The following is a 16,851-nucleotide window of genomic DNA, read 5'->3' on the forward strand; positions in this document are numbered from 1 at the left end:
CGCATCACATGTAGGAGTATCTGCGATCCTGACCCAGCGAGATGGGGACGATATAAGGACTGTCGCGTATGCCAATTGGGCATTGACTCCAGTGGAGCAGAAGTATCCGGAGACTGACAGGGAAGCCCTAAGCGTAATATGGACATGTGAACACTTTCATTTGTATTGTAACATATGTTTTGCACTTGTTACATGAATTAGTCAGGAGGCTAGACTAGAGTGTTTGGTGATCAGTTAGTCTGTGTAGACGCAGCGTCGCGCATATTGGGCGGCTACATTGATGTTACAGGGAGTTGGATAAGCGGATTTTAGGTTAGGCAGTTTCTATGATCATTGTAAAATGGGGGTAGGATGCGGTCTGGGAGAACGGGTACATGTGCGTGCAGGATGAGTTGTATGAGTTTTGGGGGTAATATATGGAAGAGAGAAGTAGGAAGGGAATTCTGGTTCTGGTCGCGGAAGGAGACACTCGCGCGTATGTGCGTGTGCGCGTTCTTTGTCTCTTTGTGCGATGCGTCTACACTGTATGAGTTATTAAAGATGATTCCGGTTACAACACAAGTTTGAATTTATATCATCATTCTTGTTTACAGTATGTGTATGGTAAGCCATTCAAAGTATTGACGGATCACAAGGCATTGGTCCCGATATTCAACAACCCCGAAAGCCAAGAGCACAATCTAACTGGCACGGTATGCCCTCAGACTAAGTTACCCATACCAGCTTACTGTAACGTATAGACCGGGGTTCAATAATCCAGCAGATTTCATGAGTAGGAACCCTTTACCGAATGATAGGCCTAACTCGGGGGAGGTCTGGTTAGGAGAGCCAAAATGACAAATGGTGTACTCTGTGTCTATCTGGGATAGAGGCGAGTGTTCTAGAAAGGTATCGAAAGAGCAAGGACGAGCTATGTGCATCTCCAGATGGTGACTACGTACTCAGGGGTACTCGTTTGGTGATACCAGCGGTGGTATACAATCCAGAGTCTTGACCTTGGCACATGAGGTACACGTAGGACTGGTCAAAACGAAACAGTTGCTAAGAGAGAAGGTGTGGTTTTCGTACATCGATCATAACGCAGAGACACTGCTGAAGAACTGTCTAGCGTGTCAAGGCTGTACGACGGATAAGATGCCTCAAGAACAGCCAAAGACGTCCGATCTACCTTCTGCGGTGTGGCAGGAAGTGTGCATCGACTTCTGGGGCTCCACAGCTGGCGGTACCTATGCGCTGGTTTTAGTGGACGAATACTCTCAGTACCCTCTTGTATAACGTATACCATCTGTGTCAGCAGAGATTGTTATACCAGTATTCGACAAAGTATTTTCAGAGTATGGTATACCACTGGTTGTTAAGTCCGATAATAGCCCGCCATTTCAAAGAGCAAAGTTCGCTGCATATTGCAATTATATTGGATGCAAGCACCGGAGGATTACACCAGTGTGGCCCAAAGCCAACACAGAAGCGGAAATATTCATGCAGAACCTAGGGAAGGTTGCTACTACGGCTACAGTGGAATGGAAGTCTTGGAAACAAGAGTTCCTGAAAAGAGAAAGAGAATTTCTGAGGAACTACAGAAGCACCCCTCACCCATCCACTGGTAAAGCACCTGTGGTACTGAGGCATGGCAGGCTAGTTCGAATTAAGATACCATCATTGACGAAGTTCTCGACAAAGAAGTCCGAAGGAGTCCTTGCTGTTTCGAGACGTTTCTAGAACACTTGCCACTATCCCAGATGGACACGGAGTACTCCATTTGTCATCTTTGACTCTCCTAACCACTTCCTGTAACGTGGGGTCTTCCAATGTCGCACTACGGATCTCTTCCAGATACATTGTTTTTGGAAAACTGTGAGCGAATAATATAGCGAAAGAGACAATAGCTAGCTACAAGTTAACGTGTAGAGACAAAGTTCTTGTTAAAGCCAGGAAAGTGAATAAGTTACCTGTTACATTACCAAGCCCTCCAGCAGTGGCTAAACGTCCACAGATCACTGTCAAGCCAGAACCATCAAAAGAATTACCAGATTTTGAACTTTAGATACTTGTGTTTCTGTGTGATAGCCAGAATAATGCCATGAGACCTCAAGTCCAGGATGTCAGGTAGTCTAACCTGCTCCTGTAACCGGTTAGTATTATTTGTTTTATTGTGATAAAGTATTATGACTTTTCCTAGGATAGAACTTTAAAGTCAAACTTAAGTGTTCGTGTTTAGAAGTGATCATTTCGTTTTTATGTCCACATGTTACGCCCGTTCATCACGTAAGTATACAGCATTAAATAATAGCGGACAGGCGCTAAATTGACGACCCAGCAGCAGCACGAACCACATCGAACGCCATCTTTCTGAGGAGAGAACACCACGCATGCGCGCCGTTTAATACCAACATAAAATAATGCATAGATCGTACATTTCGTACATTAGGAATCGTATAATAGAAATCACATCTTCTCCACACTCTCCCCCCCTTTACAGCTAACTTCGACTTTCGTATTGAGAATATTTAAAATCTAACATGAGTCCTTAACAATAACTTCGATAACGTTCCAACGATATTCTAGCAATATTCACAAATGCGGATGGGTAGTTTATTGAAATAAACTTGTGGGCAGAGGTTGCTAGCACTTGCACCACAGACACGGTCCTCAGCACCGGTCTCCCACATCAACTAACCTCACTTATGAAACATTAGTCTCACTCTAACCTCCAAGATAAACCACTTAACACACAACAGGAAAGTGTCATGGCTACCACTACACAAATGGATAATGAGCAACGACTAAAAGGAATTTGAACATGTTAATCTATTAACATTCTCCATCGATAATATCTACAGGTTGATCAGACCTGAGTTTAGATAACGGTGTCTTTATGTACACCCAATGGAATATCCTTCTTCTAGTCACAGAGTCTCTCTGAAAGCTCATATGTATCACGGTACACACATTTCCATTGAAACTTGTCCAAATAAATGCAACCACGCGAGATTGTCTGACATATTAACTCAATCAATAAATGCATAGTTCAACTTAAATTCACTCTCTAATACATGTACTCATCTCAACAGTTCACTCATGTTCACGAATAAAACTGGCTATTCACGTACACACTAGCCTTAGTATACATATTCAGGCACAGGAGTCCATGCCTGTTGCCAGTATGCATGCTGCATCTCACCGGGTTGCCAATACACAGGCTGAAAGTACACCGGTTGATACACTGGTTGTCCAAACGATTCATATGTAAGACGTCTTGGTGGCTGGTGATGTCGTCTCAGTCGTTCGTAGTTTGCAGGAATTGGAGTTGATTCAGGACTCTCCATCATCTCTGCTTCATCAGCGACATCCTCATGTGGCAACAATTCAGGTGATTGATAATGCACATTATCGATTGGTTGAGTTCCCTCTGGGTCTACGTGCTCTTCAAGAAGTGGTAGAGGGCTGGGTGGAGCCAGTGGATGGACATCTCGTGGTTGGTGCTGGTCACTCTGCAGTGTCGGGATGAAGGAATGCAGGAATTCAGTCTCCTCCTCATCACTGCACACCTCGTCTGCTGCATCCCGTTGAGGCGTTTTCCCCAGATCAGGGGCCTTCTGCTGCTTCTTGACTGTCGGAACTGATAGTTCCGAGGGTAGGCTGTCGCATGGAAGGGGTAAATTTCTGTGTAACACTCTCCTCCTTCCCTCCCCGTCTTCAGCAATGACCTCGTACACTGGACTGTCCTGAGCCATCCGGCGCATCACTCGATGTACCTTGCTTTCCCAGTAAGCTCGCAACTTCCCTGGACCACCACGCTCACTCATGTTTCTCACTAGCACTCTGTTATCAGGCTGCAACACACCTGAACGAACCTTCTTATCTTGTGATGCTCGTCCTCTACTTGTTGACTTTGCAGCAGCGGACTTTGCCAACTGATACGCTTCTTGGAGACTCCTCTTCCATCGGGCTGCATAACTTCCCAGTGCTGAATCACCCGTAATTGTAGTGTTGGTTCCGAAGGCTAAATCTATCGGCAGGCGAGGTGAATGACCGAAGGTCAGGGCAAATGGTGAGAAACCAGTAACTTCCGATTTAGTACAATTATAAGCGTGTACCACCTTATTCAAACTGTCTTTCCAACGTGCCTTCTCCGTCCCCGGCAGGGTTCGTAGCATACTGAGAAGGGTCCGGTTAAAACGTTCAACTTGACCGTTCCCTTGGGGGTGATATGGAGTGGTTCTCGATGACTTGATTCCGGACAGATGATGCAGATGCTTGAATAGCTCGTTTTCAAATTCTCCACCCTGATCATGACGTATTCGTGTCGGGAATCCGAAGCGTAAGACAAAGTCGTTGAATATCTTATCTGCTGCCGTTTTAGCAGACTTATTACGAGTGGCGTAAGCTTGGGCAAATCTCGAAAAGTGGTCCACAATCACAAGAATATACTCGTATCCACCTGACGACCGTTCTAAATGAAGAAAGTCAATACCAATAACTTCGAAAGGTGACGATGTTTCCATTGACTGGAAGGGAGTTCTTGTGATTCTGCTTGGTCGCTTTTGCTTGATACAGGAACACTGTCCATTCACATACTGGTCCACCTCCCTCGCCATGTGGGGCCAGTAAAACCGGAGACGTATCAGGCTAAGAACACGATCTGTACCGTGGTGGCCCATATCGTTATGTAACTGTTGATAGACCATAGGCTTATATCGTCCTGGTAATACCAGTTGGTCATAGAGGCGGGTTTTCCTACGTAGCAAGCCACTCTCACTCAGGTACAGGTGTGACCACTCTCTCAGTAGATCTCGAACCGCTTCTGATTCTTTCTTGCGCTCACTGGCTGACAACCATCTGTTCTTCTTCTTCAGGTCTATTACTCGTATAATGGCAGGATCTTCAACTTGAGCTTTATTAAGTTCCTCCATCGGGATCAGGTTGCTGGATGACTGATCATCAGGCGTAAAGGCACTCTCCACTGCAGTAGGGTCACTGGTGATTGCTTCAATCCAGGTGATGTTGTTCTGAGGGTTGATGCATTCTATTGCAGCTGAAAGTGTCTGACCCTCAATCCCTTGGGTACATCTAGTCATGTATTCTTCCATGTCAATCGGCAATCTTGACAGGTAGTCCGCAGCAACATTGGTGGTACCTGGTTTGTATCTGATGTTAAAATTGAAGTCAGCAAGCTCAGCTACCCAACGATGACCCGTAGCATTGAGTTTAGCGGTGGTGAATATATCTGTTAATGGGTTATTGTCTGTGTATACTGTAAAGGATGGAGCGTAGTACAGATAATCCCGAAACTTGTCCGTGACAGCCCACTTTAATGCCAGAAACTCCAACTTGCCAGAGTGAAGGTGATAATTACGCTCAGCAGGTGTTAAGGTTCTGGAACCATAGCCGATTACTCTGAGTTTTCCTTCCTGTTGCTGGAAAAGTATAGCACCTAACCCTTCATGGGATGCGTCGGTATGTAGTATGTACGGCTTCTCTACATCCGCAAACCCCATCACGGTTGGCGATACTAGCAGGTCGAGCAGCTGGTCCCGGGCTTCCTGATGCTTGCTCTGCCACTCAATTGTCTCACTGGAACGGAGTTGGCCACTACACTTCTTATTGGTCACTTTACATCCACGAGAAATAACTGACTTGTCTGCTTTCGCTCCCGTCATACTACCAAGAAGATCGTACATTGGCTTGGCGATTCTGGAGAAATTGGGCACATACTGACGGAAATACCCAAGGAATCCAAGTAGTTTTCTGAGCTCACCAACTGTCGTAGGATTTGTGCCTCGAAGTGCTCGAATTGATGCTGTATCTGCTGGATCTAACTGGTAACCATCGGCTGACACTACTCGACCGAGATATCGTACTTGTCTCTTGAAGAGGTCACACTTCTTCGGTTTTAGTTTTAGTCCATGCTGTCTCAGTCTTTGAAGCACTAGCCGAATGTGTTCTACATGTTCGTCGAAACTTCTACTATAGACAAGGGTATCATCTAAATATGGAATGCAGATTTCTTGCGTCAAACCATCGAGACACTCTTCCATATACCGCTGGAAGACAGGTGGTGCCTCCGAGAGTCCGAACGGGATGCGGACCCATTCATATAATCCCCATGGTGTTATAAAGGCGGTAAGATGACGACTGTCAGTGTCCATGTATCCTTGATGGTATGCCTTGCCTTGTTCCAGAACGGAGAACCATTCGTTGCCACCCACACTATCTAAAATTTCTTGTATTCGAGGGATAGGCTGTCTGTCAGGCCATGACTTCTGGTTGAGTTTGCGATAGTCGCCACACACTCTAAGAGAACCATCCTTTTTCCTGACGCAGACCAACGGTGACGAGTATGATGAATAGGATTTGGTTATCCATCCTTGGTCGAGTAGATTCTTCAGATAGCCTTTCAACTCGCTAATGAGTGGTGTTGGTACCTTGTAGTACGTTTGCTGGACTGGTTTGCTGCTCTCTAGGTTGATCTTCATTCTCAGCTTTTTTGCATCACCGATGTCAGATTCATTTCGTGCGAAGGACACGCATTCATCTCTCAACATCCGGCGAACACGGCATTGCTGGTCAGGGTCAAGTTGGTCAAGATCCACTGGTGGGTCCCAGGAGTCAGCTCCTTCGTTCGTTTCACTGGGAGTAGACTCCTCATGTGTTACTACCGACTCCACACAGGAAACCAGCTCTAAGGTTCCCAGTGGGGTATAACCACTTATTATGAGTTCATGGTTAGTGTTGTTTCTAACTGGTATCTTGACATGACCCTTCGAGACCGTCACAAGGCATTCAGCTACATCAAGTCCCTCAGGGAGTTTACAATCTAACTCCGGTAAGAACAACAGGGATAGGACTTCTCTGGCTTCTTTATCTCGTACCATTCCCCGGACGCAACAAGTTTCCCTAGGTGGTAAAGTGATGGTCTTTCTGGGTGTTCGTACCATACACAGGACATCGCTGTCAGGTTCCTTGAGTATCTTGACCAGTTTTACCGCCTCTCTCTGAGATAGCGATGGGAAGGTGCCGCGTATGGAGTTGACAATCGTAGGGCACTTGGTATCATAATTGCTATCCGGTGTTGACTTAACTATTTCTTGGATGACATTGTAACCTATTACGGGCACATCAGGGCTACCATCCCTGCTCACCAGCAGGGGTACACTAAATGGTCTGACCAGAGTTTCATCAGCAGTCAACATCTGTATGTCAACTTCAATCCCACCATCATAGGGTATACTGCTACCATTTGCCGCTTTGAGGTCAAGGTCCCCATCTCTTCCAAGTATGTCGCTTAGTGGTCTTATCTCATTATCCGGGAGGTACTTCCTCTTCCAGTCTTTGCTGACCATACTGATCTGTGCGCCAGTATCCCATAGACCTTGGACTTTAATACCATCCATTGAGATCCCCACTAGACATCGGGGGCCAACTAACTTGGTTAGGAGGGATTTCCTTTTAAGTTGAGAACCTTTACCGCTTTTCTTCACGCTGGTTAACCATGGGACTTTAATGTCATCGTCTGGTTGAGACTCGTGTAAGGTTACTCCCTGTCCCACGGGGGTAACCTCTCTCCATTTCCCTGCGTTGGTTTTTCAGCCCTACAGTTAGCTTGGATATGATCATCAGCACCACAGCGAAAATAGTGACGACAGAACCGGGAACCATCTCTACGACAGGATGGACATTTACGAATTGGTCTTCGGTTGTAGCCAGCTGGTTGGTTAATTGAAGATTCTTTAATACTAGCGATTTCAGCTTTTAACTCCCGTATGGCTTCCATAACAGCACTGTTATCATTCTTCTTCTTTTTACTAGCTTCTGAGTTAGACTCGGGAATCGCTTCTTGGACGGTGTGAACTCGGACCGACCTCTTCACGGTCGATTCCAATTTTACTTGTCTCTCAGCCTCTTTTGCCGCAGCTACATTCAGTTTTTCCAACAGGATCTCATCGGTCACATCGGGATCGGCTAGGTATTGATGCAGCTCACTCTTGATACTTTCGGACTGTATGCCAGTCTGGATGGTGTGTAATAGCATCTTCTGGACTAGTATTGGATCATAGGAAAATCCTGAGCCTGACTCTTTAGACGCAAATAACACCTTCTGTTTAAGAGCCAGTACCCGTACAAGGAAATTCTGAGGAGTTTCCTTACTACCTTGGACGGCGTTGACAAGTTGCTAGTATAGTTGCGTCCCTTTGCTGGTAATGGGATCTGAGGATGGTACGTAACTGAGGTAATGTAAGTCCAGGTCGACCCTCAAGGTAACTTCGGAGATACAACCCAGGGCTGACTGATTTCACAACAGCTTCAACAATTTCCTGGTCTGAGTAGCCACGTTTTATACCACTCTCTATCTGATGAGCTAGACTGCTAAACGAGAGTTTATCTTGTTGACCCGGCTCTCCAACTAGTCCGACAATACGAAATTCTCGCTTGAAAAGACTACTCATTTGTCCCGCTGGAAATTCCCGGTCCTCAAACTTGACTTTCATTTCCAACAGTTTTCTCTGCATTTCACCATAGTCCCTTTCCAGCAGCCTCAATCTCTCAGTGGGGTCTTCCCTATCGTCATCTGGTTCCTGAACTGGAAGTAACCGATCATGGACCTTTGACAAGCTGTCATACTCTGACTGACCACTATCAGTATCATCATCAGCTAAATCTAGGCTTCTATTAATCTCCTTGACCAAAACCAACTTGCTTTCCGTGTCAATCCCAGTAGTAGGTATATTCAGTGCTTCACAAACCAGTTTCAGTTCGTTCAGACCTAACTGATTGATCCACCCACGAAGTTTCAGTCGTTTTTCTACAGATTCCATGGTTCAGTGTCGTGTCGCCATCTATCGGTGGGGAGTGGAACTAACGTGTTGATCGTTTTGCGTGCGGTGGTTTTGCACGACGATTTACGATCAATTACATGTAATTAACAGTTCAGACATGGTTCATTCAATTAGTTGATCGCTCGTAGTTTTGGTGTCACTCACCCGTTGACCTTCTAAACATAGTTTTCCGGTGCAAACCACGACTAGGCCTACAAGTTACAACTTCCGAAAAATCAAGATGGCAGCCTCCTCGCTAACTACGATGGTTTGTCGAGCTGTTCTGTCTTCTCACACACCTATTTCTTCCTAATGCTGACACAATAATCTCGGTAGAACCTCCAGAATGTTACGCCCGTTCATCACGTAAGTATACAGCATTAAATAATAGCGGACAGGCGCTAAATTGACGACCCAGCAGCAGCACGAACCACATCGAACGCCATCTTTCTGAGGAGAGAACACCACGCATGCGCGCCGTTTAATACCAACATAAAATAATGCATAGATCGTACATTTCGTACATTAGGAATCGTATAATAGAAATCACATCTTCTCCACACACAGACATTTAAACTATAAGGACATTTCATTTAGTTAGCTATAAAGGCTTTCACTATAATTCACACACTGTTTCCTGTGTACCTTAACATTCTAAAATGATCTATACTCTATGATTTATGGTTCTAAATTTAGTTTATATGAATAAATCTCAAGTAAATGGGAATGTATTATACACCTAATGGTGCAGCACCACCTATATTGTAGATCAGTAAATAAAAGGGGTCATGCATTTTCCCGGAGTCTGATGCGTTGTTAAGTTTAAATGCGACGGTAACAAATTGTTCAAGCCAGACCATAGGGCTGGACATTACAACTTGCGCATCTGCAGTTCATCTCCCCGCTCATCTCTCATAGTTACACTGTAGAGCCATCTTTTTTCCCCATATTTTGACCGTCGAGCCATCATTTTGCCCTATGTTTTCACCATCGAGTCATCTTTTTGCCCCATGTTTTCACCGTCGAGCCATCTTTTTGCCCCATGTTTTCAATTTCAAGCCATCTTTTTGTCCCATGTTAATTTTCACCATCAAGCCATCTATTTGTCCTCAATTTTCCCATTTAGGTGGAGCACCCCTATGCCACAAAATGCAATATGAAAATAAATACATAAACAGGCTTAACAAGTTTCTATATTTGATGTGAGATTTACTGCGGTCTTGCGTCTTGGAAAGGCAACAAGGGAAAAAATGGTCCAATCATTGACATTCTGCATGTCACCTCTCCTCCTGTGATTGGCTAGCCTTTATCAAGCTCCGAACGACCTCTCTAGGATCATTTACAGGCAAGCACTTGCAGTTACACTTTGTTCTCAGATCTAGTGCCTGAATAAATGTACAATGAATATTACTTGCACCATCTGTCTGTCAGTAAATTATTTAATAGATACACTGTAGTTTATAATATTTGGTTACTCTTTGTTCACCAACCTGGAATTTTTGCAATTGAAATTTGCAGTTTTAATCGTTAGGCTATGTAAGCCTGATTAAGCTCGCACTGTATGAGGTCAACTACATGACTGGATATAGCTACACTGTCTCTTTAGTGAGTAATCAAAAAGCATGACCCTGTTAGCGAATGCCTCTCGTATTTTAACATTAAATAGCCTTAAATTCTGGTATGAATAAAGTACAGTACAGGACAAAGTCCAGTTTCCTGTGCCCAGCATGGCGGCCACCAAACTCTCCAAACCAATTAACCAGGGATTTCTGAGTTTGATGGCTGTCATGCTGGGCGTAGGAAACTGGACTTTCGCCCAGTACAGGTGATCGATAGCTAGAATTATGCTCAAGCCAGTAATGCAACGAGACATGTTCTCTTGGTTCACGGAGTGGAATTCTACAAACCTGACAACTATTAACATACATGTACCTGAGGCATAAACTCGTCCAGGTACTGTGCACGACAGTCATTAGTGGGATGGGTCGACAGCCACTGCACATCCACCTCTCCACGCAGCTTCTGATCCAGGCTCATCACTTCCCAGAATGCTGTGCTTTCCCGTACATCGAAACATGCCTGACAAAGAATTACAAATGGAATAAGATTCAAATCCTTTTCAAGCCACACTGACATGTTGTCAAATGACATGTCACTTTAAAAACAATGTAATAATATTAACATAAGGAATGCACGTGCACGTGCATGTGTACACAACTGATTAACTACAAAAGTAATTATTAAAGGGATTACGTCACGAATTTTCTATGGTAAAATCTGTAAAAAAAAATTCCCATATTTTTTACATTAAAAGTAAGAACTAACGGAACTAAACAAATCGTCAAATTCTTACCTGATAAGATTGTTTCTCAACTAGTTAAAAATCCAAAAAACCTGGACGATTTGAATTAATGTTGTCTAACATTAATTGCTTGCTATGGGCGATGTATGGGTCACGAGTGTATGTTCACATCGAACAATATAGTAAAATAGGAAGTATAACGCAGCAATTTAACCATAAAATGTAAACAGAATTACTTATATTTTGCGAAAAAATGGAAATATTATTTTTATTTTTTACTATTTGCGGTGACGTAATCACTTTAACATGATGTGTTATTGAACGTATTATCGGATACAAAATAGAAATTTGACAAATGTAATTTTAAGAGGCAAAATATTCTGTGATGTGCTATTTACCTTAGCAGCTAGTTGTAGTCCTATTTCATCTGCCTCTTTTTCTAGTTTTCTGTTATAGGGCATTTCCAATATGACCTGAAACATGTCAACAAATTACACAACTAAAATTTCTCTTGTTTTCTTTCATGTGCAGTACTTTTGAATTAATACTACTAGCTGATAGGATATTTTAGACGGTTAATTAAAGAGACACTGTTGTCTGCGTTGAAAGGAATTTTCGTTAGTATTTAATCTCATGTTCGATCATGTAAATCTCATGATCAGCTGAGTGAGCATCTAGCTACGAGGTGCCACGGAATACCAAGTGATTGCTCAATGGTTTTATTTTGAGGTCAATCTATAAAGGTTAGCGACCATGCTACCGGTCTCTTTTCCCCATGAACACATTAGCCGTGCGTGTGTTCATGGCTGTTAAAGAGATACTCTACTCTAGAGTTTGAAAGCATATTATGACAGTAGATTAATAAATAATAGCACATACCTAAAAATATCTATAATTACGCATTCGTGACATTGAACAAAATTGAATTTCGAAATTTTCATTTTTGGGCGCTGACATGACACCCGCGATCGTGCTGCCACCCTGAAAAAGGTGCGCATTGCCAATTTATTTTGCACGTTAAAGACCAAGGGCTAATTACAAAAGTGCAATTATATTTATACTTAAATGCTATTTAACCGAACGATATTTTATATTTTTATGACAAATTTATCCATATTATAACTCATACTATATATCGTTTATAAAATATTGCAATCCTTTTGCTCTTAAATTAATAAATAAGAAACACCCTCTTGTCTGTAGCCCTTGGCTGAAAAGTCCATTTGCGCAACTTTTCAGATAGTGCGCTTTGAGTGGCGCCACCGTCGTTGTAATCAAAGTGTAGTCATTAGTTTTAAAACGTTTTTAAAAATATTTCTAATGGTGATTGAACAATGAAATTTTTAATGTACCGTAATTTTAACCTAAATCAACTGAAAATAACCCTAGAACATAGTCAAGTATTCCTTTAAGATGCAAATATGTATTGTAAGTGTGATTGAATTCCATAATTCTCAGAGTGTGGTGAGAGCAAAGTTATTTAAAATACACACGGCAACTGTAAAAGAGGCGGAAGAATAGAAATATTTCCGCAGAGGAAATTGACTTCATAAATTATGAAGTGGGACAGAGAAAGAGGACCGTTTGGAAGTTTTGCTGGCAGCTTGGCAGCTTTAGTTAATAAAAAGACATGTCAAGCTGTGACTAAAGCAGTCAATGCCATATCCAGCAACCCACAAACTCAAGATGAGGTGAGTGTATGGGGGTGTGTGCGTGTGAGGTGATGTGAGTGTATGTGAGGTGAGGTGAGGTGGGGTGTGTGTTCAACTTTCATGTCTGCCAGGAAAAACTCAACCCGATCTTTGCCCGATTTGGCTGGTTCCTTAGATGTTTACATTACTCAACATTTTCATTTGCTCTTGCCATGAAATCAACTAACCGACCCAACAGAGCATTGTTTTTCTCTGCCCTATATGCCATAAACATTAGCTTTATCATTCAAGATGTAAGATCCACACAGTAAATGACCACTGTGGGTGTGTGCGAACGCGCGTATGATGATGATGGAGACGTACCTAAATGTTTGTTTGTGCGTACGAACGTAGGTACGCACGATATTGTGCATACAAACTGTTCTTGAATCCGGCCCCAGTGGACATTTCCTTAGATGAATTAGACATGGAGTAAACATGAAGAGTTTGTGTACATTCTATTGCTGTAGTGCAGGCCAGCCAACAGTTAAAAAAGTCCACAGAGCGAGGACACCAGGGAGGACAGTAGTCACTGCATATGTTCTTTGTATTACTGTAAATATACCATTGTAAACATTTCAAATTTCAGTCTTTTATTTTTTTTAAAGCTGCAATATCCGGGGAATGATGCGGGCCTGTAATTTGCCTGGCGGGCCTGTAAAATCCCTTGCCTACAAGGCCTGGCTAGCCTGTAATTTTCAAACTAATTTCTACCCCTAAATCAGCAAACAAATATGTTTTCTTTCCAGGAACTATTTGCGATAGCATAAGCTTACTTTTAGCATTCTCAGTTACAACGCTCTATGTGTATCTGTACGCCGAAGCTGCGTCTGACGATGTTTCAAAATACCATGAAAATACTCAATTTCGGAGCACATTTATGGCTCAATAAGAACCTTTCGTGATGTTTGCATACAAGGGCTGTAATGATCCACCGAAATCAAATCAAATCGAGATTCTCTTCCCTTGATCCGATCCTCGATATTTTTCCCGTATTTTCGGTTTGATCCAACCTGCTCCAATTTTTAGATTGTATGCGTCGGCGCAAGCGTGTACGAGATGCGCGCTGTGATTGGTCAATAGTCACGACTCGCCAGTCAGCTAATCAGCGGCTACAGTACCACGGGGGGGGGGTCACTATATATGCCGGTATTACCCCATGTGCGTTCCCAATTTTGCGGGTTAGGGGGTGTTTTTCAACTTCTAAAGCTAACCCGCGAGGGAGCAAATAGGCCCCCGCCTTTACAAAGCTAATCCCGCAATAAGCCCTCGGGATAGTTCAAGTCAAGCACCGCGCCCGCAGTAGGCCCTCCTCACGGGCCCCCTCCAAAGGCATCGGAAGCAATAAAATAGTGCCACGGCTTTGGTGATAGGGCGAGCCCCGGGGAGGCGAACCCACCCTAGGGGGTCTGGGGGCATGCCCTCCCCCGTGAAAATATTGAAATCTACAAGGCAAATGGTGGGCTCTGGTGAATTCTGAGCATTGTGATTTAGCACAAAAGTGTTTCACTGTAATTTTAGAAAAATACATGATGATTTGAAAGATTTGTTGCTTAACATAGAATTAAAATATTCAATAATGACTAAAAACTCCAAATTTATTTTTCTCACTTTAACAGTGGAATAACCTTTGGTAAAACTCCCTGAAATACATTCCCATTCAAGACATGCATGCATACAATTGTACTGGTGCTCACAAACGAACTGTTAATATTCGTCATGAAACGCGCTGACCCTGGGCAAAGCATGCTCCCTCAATATAACGCAACGGCATGCTGCCTGCATAGAATCAGGAGTAGACGGAGAGCAGAGGAATGTGTGGCAGAGTTTTGGATCATAAAATTTTATAGCTACAGGTGAACTGCAGGGGCGTATACAGGATTTGGACCAGGGAGGGGTCTAACCGTAAGACTTGCGAGCATGCGAAGGGGGGTCTGGGGTCCAGAATTTTTTTGAAATTAGACCCCCTCAGATGCGTTTTCTGCACGAGCAGGGGGGGGTCTGGATCCCCTGGCCCCCCCCCCTGTACATGCCCCTGACCTGACCTCATCTGACCCTGGTCTCCGCTTATAGGGCCTAGATTACACGTATATACATGATATATGTAGCGGCCAAAAGATGGTATAAATTATTGAAAGATTTTGGTTAAGAAAAATTTATGGCCTGAAAAAAGTGCCGCGGCGGTCGCCGCGGCTGCCACGGCAGTTCCGACGCCCTTGGCCCCCTCCATTCCCTCCACTCTTTGTCCTCCACTTGTCTGCAAGACCTCGCAATAGGGGGTAAGGGTCCGGGTAGGACTCTTTCATTGTGTATGCAATAGGGGGTGGGATATTTTTATTGTGTATGCAATAGGGGGTGGTATTCGTCAATTGGTTCTGCAATAGGGGGTAGGGTTTTCCAATGTGCAGTTCGCACTAGGGGGCCTATTATTTTTAGTGAGAACGCACATGGGGTAATACCGGCATATAGAGTGACCCCTCCCGGGTACAGTACATAGCTAACACGTTTACCGGGCTAGAGTTTCCCCGAGTTTCAGTACTAATCCGTACGGATTTGTCATTTTATAAACCAACAGATCCGCTCAAAATCTGACAAATCCGTACATAGAAAATATATACCGTATTTACCTACAATCAATCTTATAGTTTCCAGTTTCTGGTCACTTTAACACTTAATTGTTTTTTGGCAAAGCTTTGTCCAGTAGAACCAGTACATAATTGACGTAGTATGTCTACCTGCAATCAATTTTATCAATTTTTGCCAAGGTTGTGCCCCATACTGAAAGGCATCTATTACTCTAGGTTCTTCAAATATTTTCAGTTAAAATAGGTTAAAATTACGATACATAATAAGTTTTATGGTCCAAAAAATTTATTAGAAATATTTTTAAAATGTTTAAAAACTGACGGCTATATCTTGCTTACAACGATGGTGGCACCACTGGAGCGCATCCACTGAAAAAGTTGCGCAAAGCAATGTTTCGGCTGCAGGCTACAGACCGAGGGTGTTTCTTATTTATTAATTTAACAGCAAAAGGATTGCACTATCTTATAACCGACGCTTCGTTTCAGTTATAATATGAATGTGTCCTAAAATGATTATCGTTTGGTTAAATAGCATTTCGGTATAAATATAACTGGACTTTTGTGATTAGCCCTCGGTCTGTAACGTGCAAAATAAATTGGCAAATGCGCAACTTTTTCAGGGTGGCAGCACGATCCCGGGTGTCATATGAGTGCCCAAAAATGAAGATTTTGAAATTCAATGTTGTTTAATAACAAACGTAAATGCGTAATTATAGAAATTTGTAGGTATATGCAATTATTTATGAATCTAGCTACCATCATAACATACTCCTAAACTCTAGAGGAAAGTATCCCTTAAAGTATGGTGTTATTTAAGCTTTAACTTTAAGTTTATTTTAAGCTTTGACTTAGTATCCCACTTACTTAAGATGTTTGCATGGTTAACAAGTGGGTGTCTAATCTATTCACCATTTAGTATTCATTGAGAAATTCTCATAATTTCTAGTCATTTGACCTATTATGTATGAGTATACTGTGTTACGTGTTGTACTGCTGCTCAGATTAATCAGACTATATGTTTTGTCAGGAGCACTCGTCACTCTTTATTACAAAAGCCCGCCATACATGTTCTGTCTCTATCTCCCGGATAAACGCGTAGCGCCATCTACTGGCATCCATAAACATATCACTTAACATACTGTTATTATTTTAATCTGCTTAGTGATTTTGTTTAATAAAATTAAGAAAGAGAAAGAATGTGATAGTTGGTTAAAAGTTTTTATTGCGAAATAATAAAAATATACAAAATAAGATAACATTTCAATATTTTGGGAATTGAATCGAACGAATGGAATGGAGAGGCTAATATCGAGATACGGATCTAATCGAGAGGTATATGTATCATTACAGCGCAAAAGGCAGTTAGTTGACGAGGTTCGCGCCGATTTCGCGTGAAATCTCATGTGAAATCTCGAATGGTAAATATAATAAAACAGCTGTATCGCAAAGCGGTCTCA

This window comes from Priapulus caudatus, unplaced genomic scaffold (genome assembly GCF_000485595.1).
Source record: "Priapulus caudatus unplaced genomic scaffold, Priapulus_caudatus-5.0.1 Scaffold208, whole genome shotgun sequence".
In the NCBI taxonomy this organism is placed as follows: Eukaryota; Metazoa; Priapulida; class Priapulimorpha; order Priapulimorphida; family Priapulidae; genus Priapulus; species Priapulus caudatus.